At 42.9% G+C, this 14,702-nt stretch overlaps 1 protein-coding gene across 1 annotated transcript in view; it reads right to left on the bottom strand.

The window, feature by feature from the left end:
- The window catches only part of dhx8 (DEAH (Asp-Glu-Ala-His) box polypeptide 8), a 42,817-nt gene extending 38,328 nt beyond the window's left edge, over positions 1-4,489 (bottom strand). Inside the window, exons 1-2 of the mRNA XM_055657189.1 lie at positions 4,256-4,489; positions 1,068-1,153 (exon numbers count right to left, since the gene is read on the bottom strand). The gene's annotated coding sequence lies outside the window, so the exon portion shown is untranslated. The remainder of the gene's footprint in view (positions 1-1,067; positions 1,154-4,255) is intronic.
- Between the last annotated feature and the right edge of the window lie 10,213 nt (positions 4,490-14,702).

The following is a 14,702-nucleotide window of genomic DNA, read 5'->3' as shown; positions in this document are numbered from 1 at the left end:
TGAGAAGATTACGGAGATTCGGTATGTCAGAGAGGATTCTCCTCAACTTCTAGAGGTATACAGTAGAGAGCATATTGACTGGTTGCATCTCGGCCTGGTTCGACAACTTGAACGCCCGGGAACGAGGAAGACTGCAAAGAGTTGTGAACACTGCCCAGTCCTTCACAGGCTCTGACCTCCCCACCATCAAAAGGATTTACTGGAATCACTGCTTCAAAAAGGTAGCCAGCATAATCAGAGACCCACACAACCCTGGCCGTACACTCATTTCGCCCCTGCCACTGGGAAGAAGGTACAGGAGACTGAAAACTGTAACATCTTCTTCCCTACCGCCATTCGGCTATTAAACACTACAACCTCAAGTAAGCTACACAGAGTGTTATTGTTATTATTGCACTATTCTTGCATTTTTTTGTGTGTACATATGTGTGCACACAATCAATACAATCACACACACACAATCAATATAAATGTGTATATGTGAGTATGTGTATATATACACACATTGAAGTTTTCTTTTCTCTCTATTTTATTTATATTGTTTACAGTGCACTATGTTTACATATTCTGTTGTGCTGCTGCAAGTAAGAATTCCATTGTTCTATCTGGGACATATGACAATAAAACACCCTTGACTCTTAAATTTGAAATATCAAATATATATTTAAACTATACAAAGCACTGTTTCACTAATGCTTGCATCCAAAAAAATATTTTAGTGTCCCACTAAAGGGCGGACTGGTTAGTTATGGGAAGACTTGTATTGATTAAAGACAGTTGAAATCAGACCCCTTTTGTCAGATTATCTTGGGAATTTATGAAACATCTAGGGTCAAGGAAAGAGCATTCACGTTGCGGCCCTGTTTCCACCACTACGCACAAGAAGCACAATAAGCGCAAGACGCCATTGAATGCAGATGCCGAGAAGTGTGTTCACCTCTGGCTGAACAATTTCTAATCTTGTGATGTAGACTCGATAAGAAGATGGAACATCTGCAATTCCTTTGGGCAAAAGGGATTGTTATACAAGTAAGGAACAGATTATAATTGTCCTGTATGGACCTTACCGTAAACTCGGCTCCATTCTTTAGCAGTGCTCCTTTGAAAGTATCGAAAGTGATGTACTTCTCAGCCAAATCAATGATAAATTCAGCTGGAAACAGAAAAACACCATAACATTAAAAGATCCAACATTTTATATTGCACACATCTGACTGGAAGCAAATCACATTCATCCTTATGTTTGAAAACACTAAATAATAATGATTTTACTATGAAGAAACAATGATGGTCTTTATTGATTCTATCACTAATATCGAATCCAAAGAAAAAGCAAACTTTCATTCAAAACATAACAAGCCAATGTGACAAACCACTACTCAATCAATTAACTATTTTCTGAAGGGTAGCTAAAGTCACAGCACCCAAAGTCCCACAAAAATCAGCAACAAACTAATCTGAACTCAGTGATGTTGGTTGAGTGACAAATATTGATGAGAACATCAAGAATGATCCCACTAATCTTCTCTGAAATAATGTGAAGGAATCTTCAGCATCTGAGAGGCAGTAAAAGCCAGGATGTCATCACCCGAATGAAAGACTTTCACCGGTACAACATTCTCTATACACCACACTGGGCCAGGCTGGAGACCTAGATTTGTGCTCAGATCTCTGTAAGCTATGACCTTCTGGCTCAGTGGCATTTCTGGGACATTCACACTGCAAATTGTGTTAAAAGAAAACAGGGCAGTCGATGGAACACAGCGAGTCAGGTAGCATCGAAGGAGGAAAAGGACAGACATTGTTTTGGGTTGAGACGCTTCATCAAGGCCTTGATTCATATTCCGGCATCTGCAGTTTTGCTGTAGATTTTAGCACCTGAAGTCTCTTGTGCTCTGCCTATTGCCCTGCATAGATGTGGCCTGACACATTGAGTTCCTCCAGGTTTTTAGCTTAGAGATACAGCATGGAAACAGGTCATTTGGTCTACCGAGCCCACACCAACCAACGATCACCCGTACACATGTTCGATCCTTCACACTAGGGATAATTTACAGAAGCCAACTGACCTACAAACTTGCAAGTCTTTGGAATGTGGGAGGAAACAGGACCACCTGGAGAAAACCCACGTGGTCACAGGGAGAATGTGCAAACTCCATACGGACAACACCCATAGTCAGGATCGAACTCGGGTCTCTGGCCCTGTAAGGTAGCAACTCTACCATTGCGGAACATGTGCCGCCCTGAGGTGCTCTCTTTGTTTTTGCTACAGATTCCAGCCTCTGCAGTCTTTTCTGCCTCCTTGCAAATTGTACATGCAGATTCCCAAGTAGCATCGTGCAGCGGGTAGTACTGCCAGAGGAATTAACTGAAGGATGTGCTCAAAACCTCTTTCTGCAAACTCCTGGCAAATTCTGACCAGAATTTTTGTTAAAAAAAACGCAGATTCAGGAAATCAGAAAGTGAGAAATTCATGGAAACACTCAGCTGGTCAGGCAGCATGCAAAGAGTCCTTCAGCCCTTAACAAAGTGGCTTTTGAGATACCCTTGCCTCTTCCTCTATTTTTCTCTCTATTGATTACTGTAAATTTTACAATTTTACCTATTGGTTGGGAAGGGAGAGGGAATGGAAGGACAATAAAATGGACGTGTAGAATTCAGTTAAAATGGGTGGTTGCTGTGGAATCTGTGGGCTGAAGGACCTGTCTCCATAACCAGTAACATTGACTGTTTCTCGCTCCACAGATGCTGCCCAACTTACTAAGCACTTCCAACATTTTCTTCCACCAGTCATTGTTCTTGGAAGTTACTTGGAAGAAATGTTCTAACTATATAGAATAGTACAGCCTAGAACAGGCCCTTAGGGCCACAATGTCCTGGCCAAGATAAACTAGCCTCCTGCTCAAATATATGATTAGTACATTTGCAGAGGATACAAAAGTAAGTGGTATAGTAGATGGTGAAGATGGTTATCAAATATTACAGCTTGATTTTGATCAACTGGGCAAGTGGGTTGAGGAATGGCTAATAGAGATTAATGCAGATAAGTGCGAGGTGTTTCATTTTGAAAGTCAAACGAGGGCAGCACCTTCACAATGAATGTTAGGGCCTTTGGGTGTGCTGTAGAGCAGAATATAGTTCCCTGAAAGTGGTATCACAGGTAAGTAGGGTGGTAAAGAAGGCTTTTGGTACATTGACCATAATCGATCAGGGTAGTCAGTATAAATGTTGGGACATTATGTTACAGGTGTAGAATACATTGGTGAGACATTATTTGCAGTAGTGTGGTCAGTTTTGGTCTGCCTGCTTTAGGAAGGTTGCCATTAAGCGAGAAAAAGTGCAGAGAAGATTTATGAGTACGTTTCCAGGACCCTAGGGTATGTGTTTTAAGGAGAGGTTGGACAGGCTAGGAGTTTATTGTAGTGCAGGAGGCTGAGACAGGACAAGGTCTCATAGGAAAGGTTTAGAGGGATATGGCATCCTTCTCAATTAGTAAAGAGTTTACTAATCAAAGTTTCAATGTTAAACTTGTAATTCTTGTTTCGTTGAGGTGTTTTTGATAAACGTAAAAGGAACAGGATGCCAGAGGAGGTAGTTCAGACAGGTACTGTAACAACATGTAAATGACAGGGTTACACACAAAAGCTGGAGAAACTCAGCGGGTGCAGCAGCATCTATGGAGCGAAGGAAATAGGCAACGTTTCGGCCCGAAACCCTTCTTCAGACTGAAGAAGGGTTTTGGCCCGAAACGTTGCCTATTTCCTTCGCTCCATAGATGCTGCTGCACCCGCTGAGTTTCTCCAGCTTTTGTGTGTAACCTTCGATTCTCCAGCATCTGCAGTTCCCTCTTAAACACATGTAAATGACATTTGGACAGGTACTTAGTTAGAAAAGATTTGAAGTGTAGGAGGGAACTGCAGATGCTGGTTTACACCGAAGATAGACACATTGCTGGAGTAACTCAGTGGGACAGAGCAGACAGCATCTCTGGAGGGAAGGAATGGGTGACATTTCAAGTCGAGACCTTTCTTCAGACTGAGAGTCGGGGAAGACACCGAGATATGGAAGGGCAAGGTGTGAAAACGACTGATCAAAGGGACAGATTTAGAGGGATATGGGGAGAAAACGCAGACAAATGTGACTGACTTAGATGGGGCAACTTGGAGGGCATGGACGAGTTGGAATAAAGGGCAAGTTTATTTGCTATCTGACTCTGAGTGAAGGGGGGATGGGGAAGGACGGCGCGGCTCCTCACCCAGATCCTTGTCGTTGATGCCCAGGTGGTTGTCCAGCTCGGTGCAGACCAGACCTTGGAGACCAGTGACAGGTACTCGAGCTTGCCCAGCTCTTCCAGCGCCATCTCCCCGCTCTTCATCGATCAGATTACCCGCCGCAGAAACCCTTGAGGTCCGACTGTCTTCACCGAGCCGCCATCTTCTCCCAGGGACGCTCCACCCCACTCTCACCTCTCACCTCCTGACGAAGCGGCCGCCGATCGCTCGGGGCCTAGAGCTCGGCTCCGTCCGGACATCCTCGGCCCAGAGCTCGGCTCCGTCCGGACATCCTCGGCCCAGAGCTCGGCTCCGTCCGGACATCCTCGGCCCAGAGCTCGGCTCCGTCCGGACATCCTCGGGAAGAAAGTTCCCATTCGCAACCGCGAGGGGTCGCTGCGGACTAGCATGTGCAAGATTCCTAGATGGGACATGACCAAGAGTTTGCAAAACTATTGCTGCAAGTTATAATTATTAGTTGTAGTTTATAAATAATAGCTGTAATTATATGAAGCAGTTCATCTCTCAGACCAAAGTCCCCACCACCACTACACATCTACATTCCTGCTCTTTCAAGAAAGCAGCCAACATAACCAAAGACCTTAGATAGACACAAAATAGCTCAGTGGGACAGGCAACGTCTCTGGAGAGAAGGAATGGGTGATGTTTCGGGTCGAGACCCTTCTTCAGATTTCCTTCCCAATCAAAGACCTTTCCCACCCTGGTTATACCTTCTCCCTCCACCAATGGGGCAAAACATAGAGGCGTGTATCTCAGGCAGGGCCGGCCTTAAGCCAATTGGACAGATTTTTCCCAATTGTGCCCCGCGCCTAAGGGGGGCCCTGCATTAATTTCCCGTATTTCATACGGAAATACAGATTCGCTTTGTTAAATAAAGATTTTTTAAAAAACATTGGCCATACAGATATTTTTACAAAACGAACATGGACATGGATAACCGCTGCACGGACATCAGACACAAACGATTTGTTAACTACTACTGTAGCACTTGTTAACAGCCAGTAGTTAACAAGTAGTTATACAATGTGTCATCAATGCATCAATCCACATTCCTCAGTAAATGTAATTGTGGTTTGAACAAGTATTAAATACGCTGCGTGCCTCTGAATACAATTCACGCGGCTTCATTAATACTTGTTCAAAACACCATTGCATTTACTAAGGAATGAGATTGATGCATTGATGACACATTGGGAATTTCTTAAAACTCACCATCATGATTGATGGCTTCTTCTTGGTGTGCAGCAGGTTAGTCATTCAATTTACCTACCGACCCACGTTGTGTCTCTCTGTCTTTCACTCTCTCTCCCTCCCTCTTGCTCTCTCTCTCCCGCTCCCCATCTCGTCTCTCTCTAGCTTTCTCAGCATTCCTGGAATCATTGACGTTTTGCGGTAGACAAAAATGCTGGAGAAACTCAGCGGGTGAGGTAGCATCTATGGAGCGAAGGAAATAGGCAACATTTCAGATCGAAACCCTTCTTCAGACCCGGCCCGAAATGTTGGCTATTTCCTTCGCTCCATAGATGCTGCCTCACCCGCTGAGTTTCTCCAGCATTTTTGTCTACTTTCGATTTTCCAGCATCTGCAGTTCCTTCTTAGACGTTTTGCGGTGACGGCTGCATCTGCGGTTCCTTTCTGTTGAGGGGGGGGGGGGGGGGCAGGAGGGAGAGTCCTGGCCCTTGGTGGCTCCTGATTAGTCATATGTTCCCTCCGCCGGTGCTGCCTTGCCCACTGAGTTCCTCCAGAACTCAGCGGGTGAGGTAGCATCTATGGAGCGAAGGAAATAGGCAACGTTTCAGATCGAAACCCTTCTTCAGACCCGGCCCGATGGACCCCCCTGTGTCCACCTTCAACTCCCTGTCTGTGGTGGCTCAGCGGGATGGGCAGGGGCTCTGGGAAGAGGGTTGCGTTTCTGGTCGAGACCCTTCTTCAGACAATCACAACCAACGAGAGTTCAGTTCAGTCTGAAGAAGGGTCTTCTCTCCAGAGTCGCTGCGCTGCCTGTCCTGCTGAGCTACTCCAGCTTTTGTCTATCTTCAATTCCAGAGTTTGATAAAATTTCTCATAGGGGGGCTTATAGGGTCTAGGCAGTCTGGGTGTTTATTACTATTTCCGTCACAACGGTCAATTTTGTAATTAGCTACAATTTGGTAATTACCTAATTATATGCTTTAATTTCAGGTCATCCAAGTAAGATGTTTTATATTTGTTTCAGAATGCTTCAATCTATAATAACTGAAACATTTCATTCAGTTCTCTTAATTTTTAAGAAAGCTATGGGCTTTTGACTGTCCTCGAACACAGCTTTTGTGTTAAGCCAATGGAAAAACAATAGGGAACAAGATGCTAATTTTTGAGTATGAAAATAGCCATAACATTTTTAATACTGAAGATATGAAAGTGAATTAGGTGTCAAATTAAACTTATTTTTATGCTTTATTCGATGGGATACATTGCAGACTTGATTTTTTTAATCTCAAAATTTTGTAACATTGCTAGACAATGTACCTGCATCTTGGAGGCCGAAGGTAAGGTTGTTAGCCAAGAAATATAGACTTTGTTATCCCTCTGTACAGCAACATCAAGAACGATGTTGCTGTACTGAGGGATAGCCAAGTCTATCCCTCATTGCTAGCAGCTGATGGGAAGCGACTGTAAAGTGGGAAGCGGCTGTAAAAGGACAGGGGGGGGAGAGTTCCTTTCACAGCGTGTGGGTAGTCTGTCCAGGGGTAAAGTTGCGGGGAGGGCAGGAGCGTTGAGAAGGAGGCGGTCGGGGATCAAGCCAGCATCCAGCTCAAGAGCGGGTCAGCGGGCGATGGATAACAGGATAGTGGGTGGTAGAGCTTACTCCATATGTCAATGCGAGTAACTTCAATTGATCCCTTGTTCGTGCTTACACAGGAGTAAGCTCCACTGCCCGCTGTAATGTTATCCATCCCCGCTGACCTACTCCGCTCTATGATCTCTACTCTTGAGCTGGTCCACTTACTGTTCAGACGGAGAGCACTGCCAGAGGTGAGCGGGCTGGCAGAAGGCGCTGAGATGGCAGTCGGTCCACTGTCCGGTGATGGCGGCCGCTCGTAGCCACGCGAGCTGCTTCCCTCCCCGGCCACAATGCGGTGGCTCCGCGCCCAGAGCACCGCGGCAGCGGTGAGTGAGTGGGTTACTGGCATAAACCCGAACACCTCCTTCTCAACGCTCCCGCCCTCCCCGCAGCTTTACCTCTGACACAGACTCCCCACACGCTGTGAAAGGAACTCTCCCCCAATTGGTCCCTTGAATTAGTATTGTCATTCAGTAACATGACAACTGATTCAACTTGTCCCCGTGTGCTCCCATTTTTCCCACCATCTTTCCACCTGCCATCCCTCTCCACACCCCACCCATTCAGTAATTCAGAAAGAAGGAGATTTGGAAGCCTTGGTCAAATTGAATTGCTACTTTATTTATTTTTATTTTTATTTTTACATGAGGAGAACAAACTGCGCATGCGCGGTTTAAGACTTTTTTATCATATTACTCACGACACGCGACTCATTTATAATTTTTTATTTATATTTATATGAAAATTGTTCCCAATTGGGCTCCGCACCTCCTAAGGCCGGCCCTGATCTCAGGGAGATTCAGGAACAGCCTCTTCCACTCCGTTATCAAGCTTCTGGGATGGTCCTTCCATAAGTTAGGATACTGTCCGATTCACTTCTACCCAATTGTAGACTGGACTTTGACTGTGGAACAGTTGTGCTACAAAGTTGAGAACTAGATTCTGCACTCTGTATATTTCCCTTCACTCTACCTATTACACTTGAGTTTGGCTTGATTGTATTTATGCATAGTATCTGATTTGATTGGATAACATGCAAAAAAAAGCTTTTCACCGTACCGAGGTATAGTGACAATAACACATGTAAACCTTTAAAGCCAGTCTGAAAAAGTGTCCCAACCTGAAATGTTGCCGATCCCTGTTTCCAGAGATGCTGCCTGACCCCCTAAACTACTCCAGCACTTGTGTCTTTTTTTTTGTAAACCAGCATCTGCAATTCCTTGTTCCTACTGTCTATAATGTAATCACAGTTGATTATGAATTTCAAGTTCATTTTCGAGCCAATTACCTATTTCATCTCATCCCCATAGTCACAACATAAGTTTTATATCGAAAGGAAAGTTTGACTATGAGAAATATAAATAGAAAAATCAAACACTGAAGTACATTTATGTTTAAAAACACCTGCATAAAAGACTAAACTTTTTTAAGATCAATGATATTAAAAATATTTATTTAGATTATTTTTTACAATGAGTACTGTAGAAAAATGTTTAACTTATGTCCACATAAATAATACTGGATATAATTGAGACTCATAAAATATAATGTATTTATTATGTTCCTTATTTCTTAAGGTTGCACTCCTGCAGATGGAGGTGGATATGTTTATATAAAATTACAGCTGATGGATCCCCAGCTCATTAACCTTACATTGGATATTGGCACTTGCATGTTGAATTTCCTTGAAATCGTTTTAATTTAGCACTTCCAAGTTAAAAAATAATTTGTAACACACTTTATCAGTGACAAGATATTAAATGGCAATAAATGGTATTAATTCAAATTTCATCATTTCATCATTTCATCTATCAACTGAAATAAATCTAAATATTTTTCTGAGATAGATATATAATATATAACCAAAATAAATCTGAGAATCTCAGCTGATTGCCAAATCTCCCACCTTCAAGCATAACGGAAGTAGCATTAAACAAATATAGAATTGTAATTAAACCAAGATTACAGCTGAGATATGTACACTCTCAGATATGTGTAATGATCCAAAATGAGTTTATTCCTTTTAAAAATACCATCTGATCTCCCCTAATCTCCCATAGTATGTTGGAGAATATAATATAACTTTGATTGTTAAACAAAGGTAGCTAAATTGCTACAAGCAGGAACAATCCTTTGTACATAACCCTTTTAATTTTTATATAAAAAATATTAACTTGCGCATGTGCCCATTGTGAAATCATACAGGCATCATATCCTGAGTGCAGCAACTGTGCAACTTTATGGACGTGGTCAAATTCCCCCAGTAATTTCCTGATCAGAACCATTTGTTAAAGCTAATGAAGACTCAATAATTAATTAACTGTGAAGCCTCCTGAGACTTTTCCTCTATTTTGCTGATTGTAAACACTAATTTATACTCACTTATATATTGGCAACAATTAGAAATAGACACCACTGGAGTAATCACCGATTATGGAACATTGAACATAGAGCAGTACAGAAATAGGCCCTTCAGTCACAAGGTCTGTGCCGATAATGATGTCAAAACCAACTCTTAACTGTCTGCACATAATCCTTATCCTTCCATTCCCTGCATATCCAAATAAAACGTGAGCTCAGTATTTTACAGTAGCGTTCATAATCTACAGATTTTGAACAAAGATTAAACAAATATCATCCTATGATAGATTATACAGATTTCATGCTAAACAGTTAGCTGCATTATCTGTGCATAAAATAAATTGCTACAGTATAAGTGGAATGGCCATGATTGTTATAGGAAAGGGCCAGGGGCATTCAGTTCATCAGACAAGAAGTTATTCACACTCTGGTTGCATAATCTGCTACAGTCCAGCATTGACTGCAAATGTAGGACACAGCCTCGAAAGCACTTTGAAATAATCTGAGGTTATAAAAGCTTCCGTAAAAATACTGACCTTTCATAGCAGGTGTCCATTCCATCATTGGCCGGGCTGGGACAATGAAAGCTCTCCTTTTTTTTACCCTTCAGGCAAGAATGGAGCCCATTAAACAGCAACCAAAATATGTAGGAAGGAACTGCAGATGCTGGTTTGTTCACCCAACAAACAGCTAACAATGACCTGTTTCCTTTATCATCGTTATTTTTTTGCATATCTGTTATTCATTGTTCTTTATCTCTCTTCATCATCATCTATATCTGTCGTTTCCCTTATCCCTAACCAGTCTGAAGAAGGCTCTTGACCCGAAATGTCACCCATTCCTTCTCTCCAAAGATGCTGCCTGTCCTGCTGAGTTACTCCAGCTTTTTGTGTCTATCTTCTTTTAAACAGCAAAGTAGGTTGGAGAGCATGTGAAGGTTTGTGCCAACCTTTTGGAATTAGGGGCCTAAACTGGAAAAGAAAAGCAAAAATAACTGCAGGTGGTGTAAAACTGAAATTTAAACAGAAAATGTTGGAAATGCTCAGCGAATAAGACAGCATCTGTGGAAAAAATAACAGGGGCGGCACAATGGCGCTGCAGTAGAGTTGCTGCCTCACAGCACCGGAGACACAGTTTGACCCTGACTACGGGTGCAGGCTGTACGGAGTATGTACATTCTTGCTGTGACAGTGTAGGTTTTCTCTGGCTGCTCCGGTTTCCTCTCGCATTCCAAAGACATGCGGGTTTGCAGGTTAATTGGCCTCTGTAAATTGTCCTTAGTGTGTAGGATAGAACTACTGTATGGGTGATCGCTGCTAGGCGCAGACTTTGTCTGTTACCATGCTGTATCTCTAAACTAAACTGAGTTGATTTTGCAGCTTTTGACAAATGATATTGAACTGCAAATAATTAGACCTGAATTTGACCAGTTGAAACTGGAAAGCTGTTTAAGACTAACTGAGATTACACAGGCAGCTAAAATAAGGAGAGAATTAAATACATTTTAATAACTATTAACTGCATCAGGAAGAATAACGGATGTACATGTGGAGGTCTGTGGCTAAACCTGAGATATTTCAATCCGAGGCTTCGATTGGAATGAATATTGTGTTCATCAAGTGAGGCATGCTTGTGCTGAGAAATTCATTATAAGGTTTTTAAAATCTGCAAGCGAGTGGGAGCTTTAAATCTCTCAGCCCCGGCAATGATGGAACCAGAACATTGTATAAGACATTGGTGATGCAGCACTGGGAGGATAGTGTTTAGTTTTAGATTGCGACTTTATTCTTCGGAGTGCTGGAGGATGATGGGTGATCATGTAAAGATATAAAAATTCATGACGGCACAAATAGGATAAATAAACAGAACATTTCTCTTCAGGTAAGAAACCAAGAACTAGAGGGCACAGTTTAAGGTGCCGCGGGATGGGAAAGATTTAATTGGCACCTGAGGGACAACTTTATCATGCAGAGGGCGGTGAATATATGCAATGAGCGGCCAGTGAAAGTAATTGAGACAGATACAATAATAACATTTAAAAGACATTAGCACAGGTACAGGGAGAGGAAAGGCTTAACATGGGCAAATGGGCCTAGCTTAGGTGTGGCATCTTAGTTAGTACAGACGAGTTGGGGCTAAGGCCCTGTTTCCACACTCTATGACTCTAATCCTGACCTCAGTCTGTGTGGAGTTTGCATATTAGTTTGGATGGGACATCTTGCTCAGCAGAGACTCGTTGGGGCTGGGGGCACATTTCCGTGCTGTGTGGCTCTATCACTCTATGAGACACCTGAAATGAAAGGTCATTGTAGACAATAAGATGCTGAAAAACAATGGAAGAACTCATGAGTCTGTGCGATGATAATGTAGAGAGCAACGTATGTTTGAAGAAGGATCCCAACCCGAAATGCCACCTATTCCTTTTCTTCGGAGATGCTGCCTGAGATGCTGCCTGACAAGCTGAGTTACTCCAGCACTCTCTGCGGTATAAACCAACATCTTCAGTTCCTTCTACACACATGAATTCAATTAAAACGGACCTAGTTTTGTTCTTTACTAGGAATGCCTGCAGTCCAATTCAACTTCTCATTTGTATCCACACCTTTTAGAGCTCATCCTTAGCAAATGGCTTCTCCAGAGCATCTCCCTTCTATATAATAAATGTGCAGGTGTTAATATATCAACATATTACAGTGTCACATAGCACACATCGGACAGGTGACAAGCCTTTCCAAATGGTTACTTTTGGAAGTGGTTGACTCTCTTGTCAAGGCTATTTGAAAGAAGTGATTTGATATGAGTTTGAGGAAGGGTCCTGACCCGAGACGTCACCTACCCATGTTACTCCAGAGTTGCTGCCTGACCCGCTGAGTTACACCAGCACTTTGTGCCCTTTTGATTTAATGTAAGCCCTTTGTTAATTCGCACAAGTCTGTAACTACTGCTCATTATGCACAGCCTGGTGGATACAAGCCTAAGAAATCATAGAAACATAGATAGAAACATAGAAAATAGGTGCAGAAGGAAGCCATTCGGCCCTTCGAGCCAGCACCACCATTCATTGTGATCACGGCTGATCGTCCCCAATCAATAACCCGTGCCTGCCTTCTCTCCATGTCCCTTGATTCCACTAGTTTTTTAGTCTATCTTCGGTTTAAACCAGCATTTGCTACATGAGTTTTATGCCCCTGTCCCACTTAGGAAACCTGAACGGAAACCTCTGGAGACTTTGCGCCCCACCCAAGGTTTCCGTGCGGTTCCCGGAGGTTGCAGGTGGTTGCCGGAGGTTGCAAGTAGGGAGACTGACAAAAACCTCTGGGAACTGCACGGAAACCTTGGGTGGGGTGCAAAGTCTCCAGAGGTTTCCGTTCAGGTTTCCTAAGTGGGACAGGGGCATTAGACTTTACTTTAGACTTTAGAGATACAGCACAGAAACAAGCCATTCAGCTGACCGAGTCCATGCCAACCAGCGACCACCCCGTACATTCACACCATCCTACACACTAAGGATAATTTATAATGTTTTTTACCGATGCCAATTAACCTACAAACATGCACGTCTTTGGAGTGTGGGAGGAAACCGGAGCTCCCGGGGAATTCCCACGCAAGTCACGGGGAGAGCATACACACTCCATACAGACAGCACCCGTGGTTAGGATTGCACCCAGCACTCTGGCAACTCTGCCTCTGCGCCAGTTTGCTCGTTGTGTTTGCTACACTTTGGCAGATTATGTCAAAATGTTTGCCTGCCTCAGTGAATAATTTATTGGTATTGGCATATTAATTAGGGATTCAATTAGGTCTTAGTCTGCATGAGGGCAGGGTATTATTTGCTCTTACAGGCTGCAGCAGCTGCGCCTGTGACATTTGCACTTTGCACCTGATCTATGGAGTGGAACAGGCTGAAGGGGTCTCAGTTTCTCCTGAGCTCACATTACTGACGTCAATCGCAAAATGAATGAAATGAAAAGACATACAAAAGTCACATAAAAGAGGAAAAACATTAGTTAATTTTCTCTGCCCACATTGTACATTAATGGTATAATCCTACAGCCACTTGTTTAAACATGCTTCACGGTAAAATCGATGCAAAGTCAATAAATAAAATGGGGAATGCACAGTGTTAATTAGGATCTGTATCATTCCGTGATCGATTCTAACTTTTCAATCAAAAGTAAAGGCATCTCAATGGCAAATGCATCATTACATTTCCGAGAACAAATTTGAGCGCATGTATTCAAGGAGAATTTGAATTGGTGAAGGAAAGAACTGCAGGTGCTGGTTTAAATCGAAGGTAGACACAAAATGCTGGGAGTATCGCAGCGGGACAGGCAGCATCACTGGAGAGAAGGAATGGGTGATGTTTCGGGGTCACCTGAAATGGTGAATGTGTTTATTATGCTATGCTGATGTGAAATAGATGCGTATTGCCCTGAAAACTGGCAGCATGTCAGAGATCTCACATCAAGGTTGGATGGCAACAAAATATTTACATTTCTTGCAAACAAAAAGTCCTCTGCATATTTAAAAATAGAAAATGCCAGAAACACTCAGAAGGTTGGGCGGGTTCTGAGGAAGAGAAACATTAACTCTGAAGATAGAAACAAAATGCTGGAGTAACTCTGAGTTGCTCCAGCATTTTGTGTCTATCTTCGGTATAAACCAGCATCTGCAGTTCCTTCCTGAACAATAACTCGAATTTCATTTTCTCCAGATACTGCCTCACCTGCAGAGTATTTCCAGCATTTTCTATTAAAGGAGGCAAAACAGATTTCCTGTATTCATATTTCCTGTATTTTTCAGCCACTCCATGGATAGGAAAGGTTTAGAGCGATATGGGCCAAATGTGGGCAAATGAGACTAATACAGGAGATGGTGCATCTTGATCGGCATGGATGGGTTTGGGCTGAAGGGTTTGATTCTGTGCCGTACAACTCTGTTTCTTGGATTTGTACTCAACTCAGCCTTGAGCAGAGTTTTTTTTAAGTGCCCATCTGTTTGATGTCTTGAACTTGCATGGAACTTGCAAAACAGAATCTATTCTACATTAAAACGAACACGCATCTCTTTTTATTTTCTCCTGACATGCTCACATATGCCAGATACGTCGTGCTCTCCTCCAAGTGACTTCCAGGCCTCAACTCTCCCATGTCTATCACCTCTTCCTGTGATGAGCTCTCTGATATCTCTACTTCGCTAACTCTGAATTCAAGTGTAATCCCCTG

The sequence above is a fragment of the Leucoraja erinacea genome, chromosome 27, assembly GCF_028641065.1.
Source record: "Leucoraja erinacea ecotype New England chromosome 27, Leri_hhj_1, whole genome shotgun sequence".
Lineage (NCBI taxonomy): Eukaryota > Metazoa > Chordata > Chondrichthyes > Rajiformes > Rajidae > Leucoraja > Leucoraja erinaceus.
Note: the sequence above shows the minus strand (reverse complement) of the source record. Positions and strands in the feature narration are given on the sequence as shown.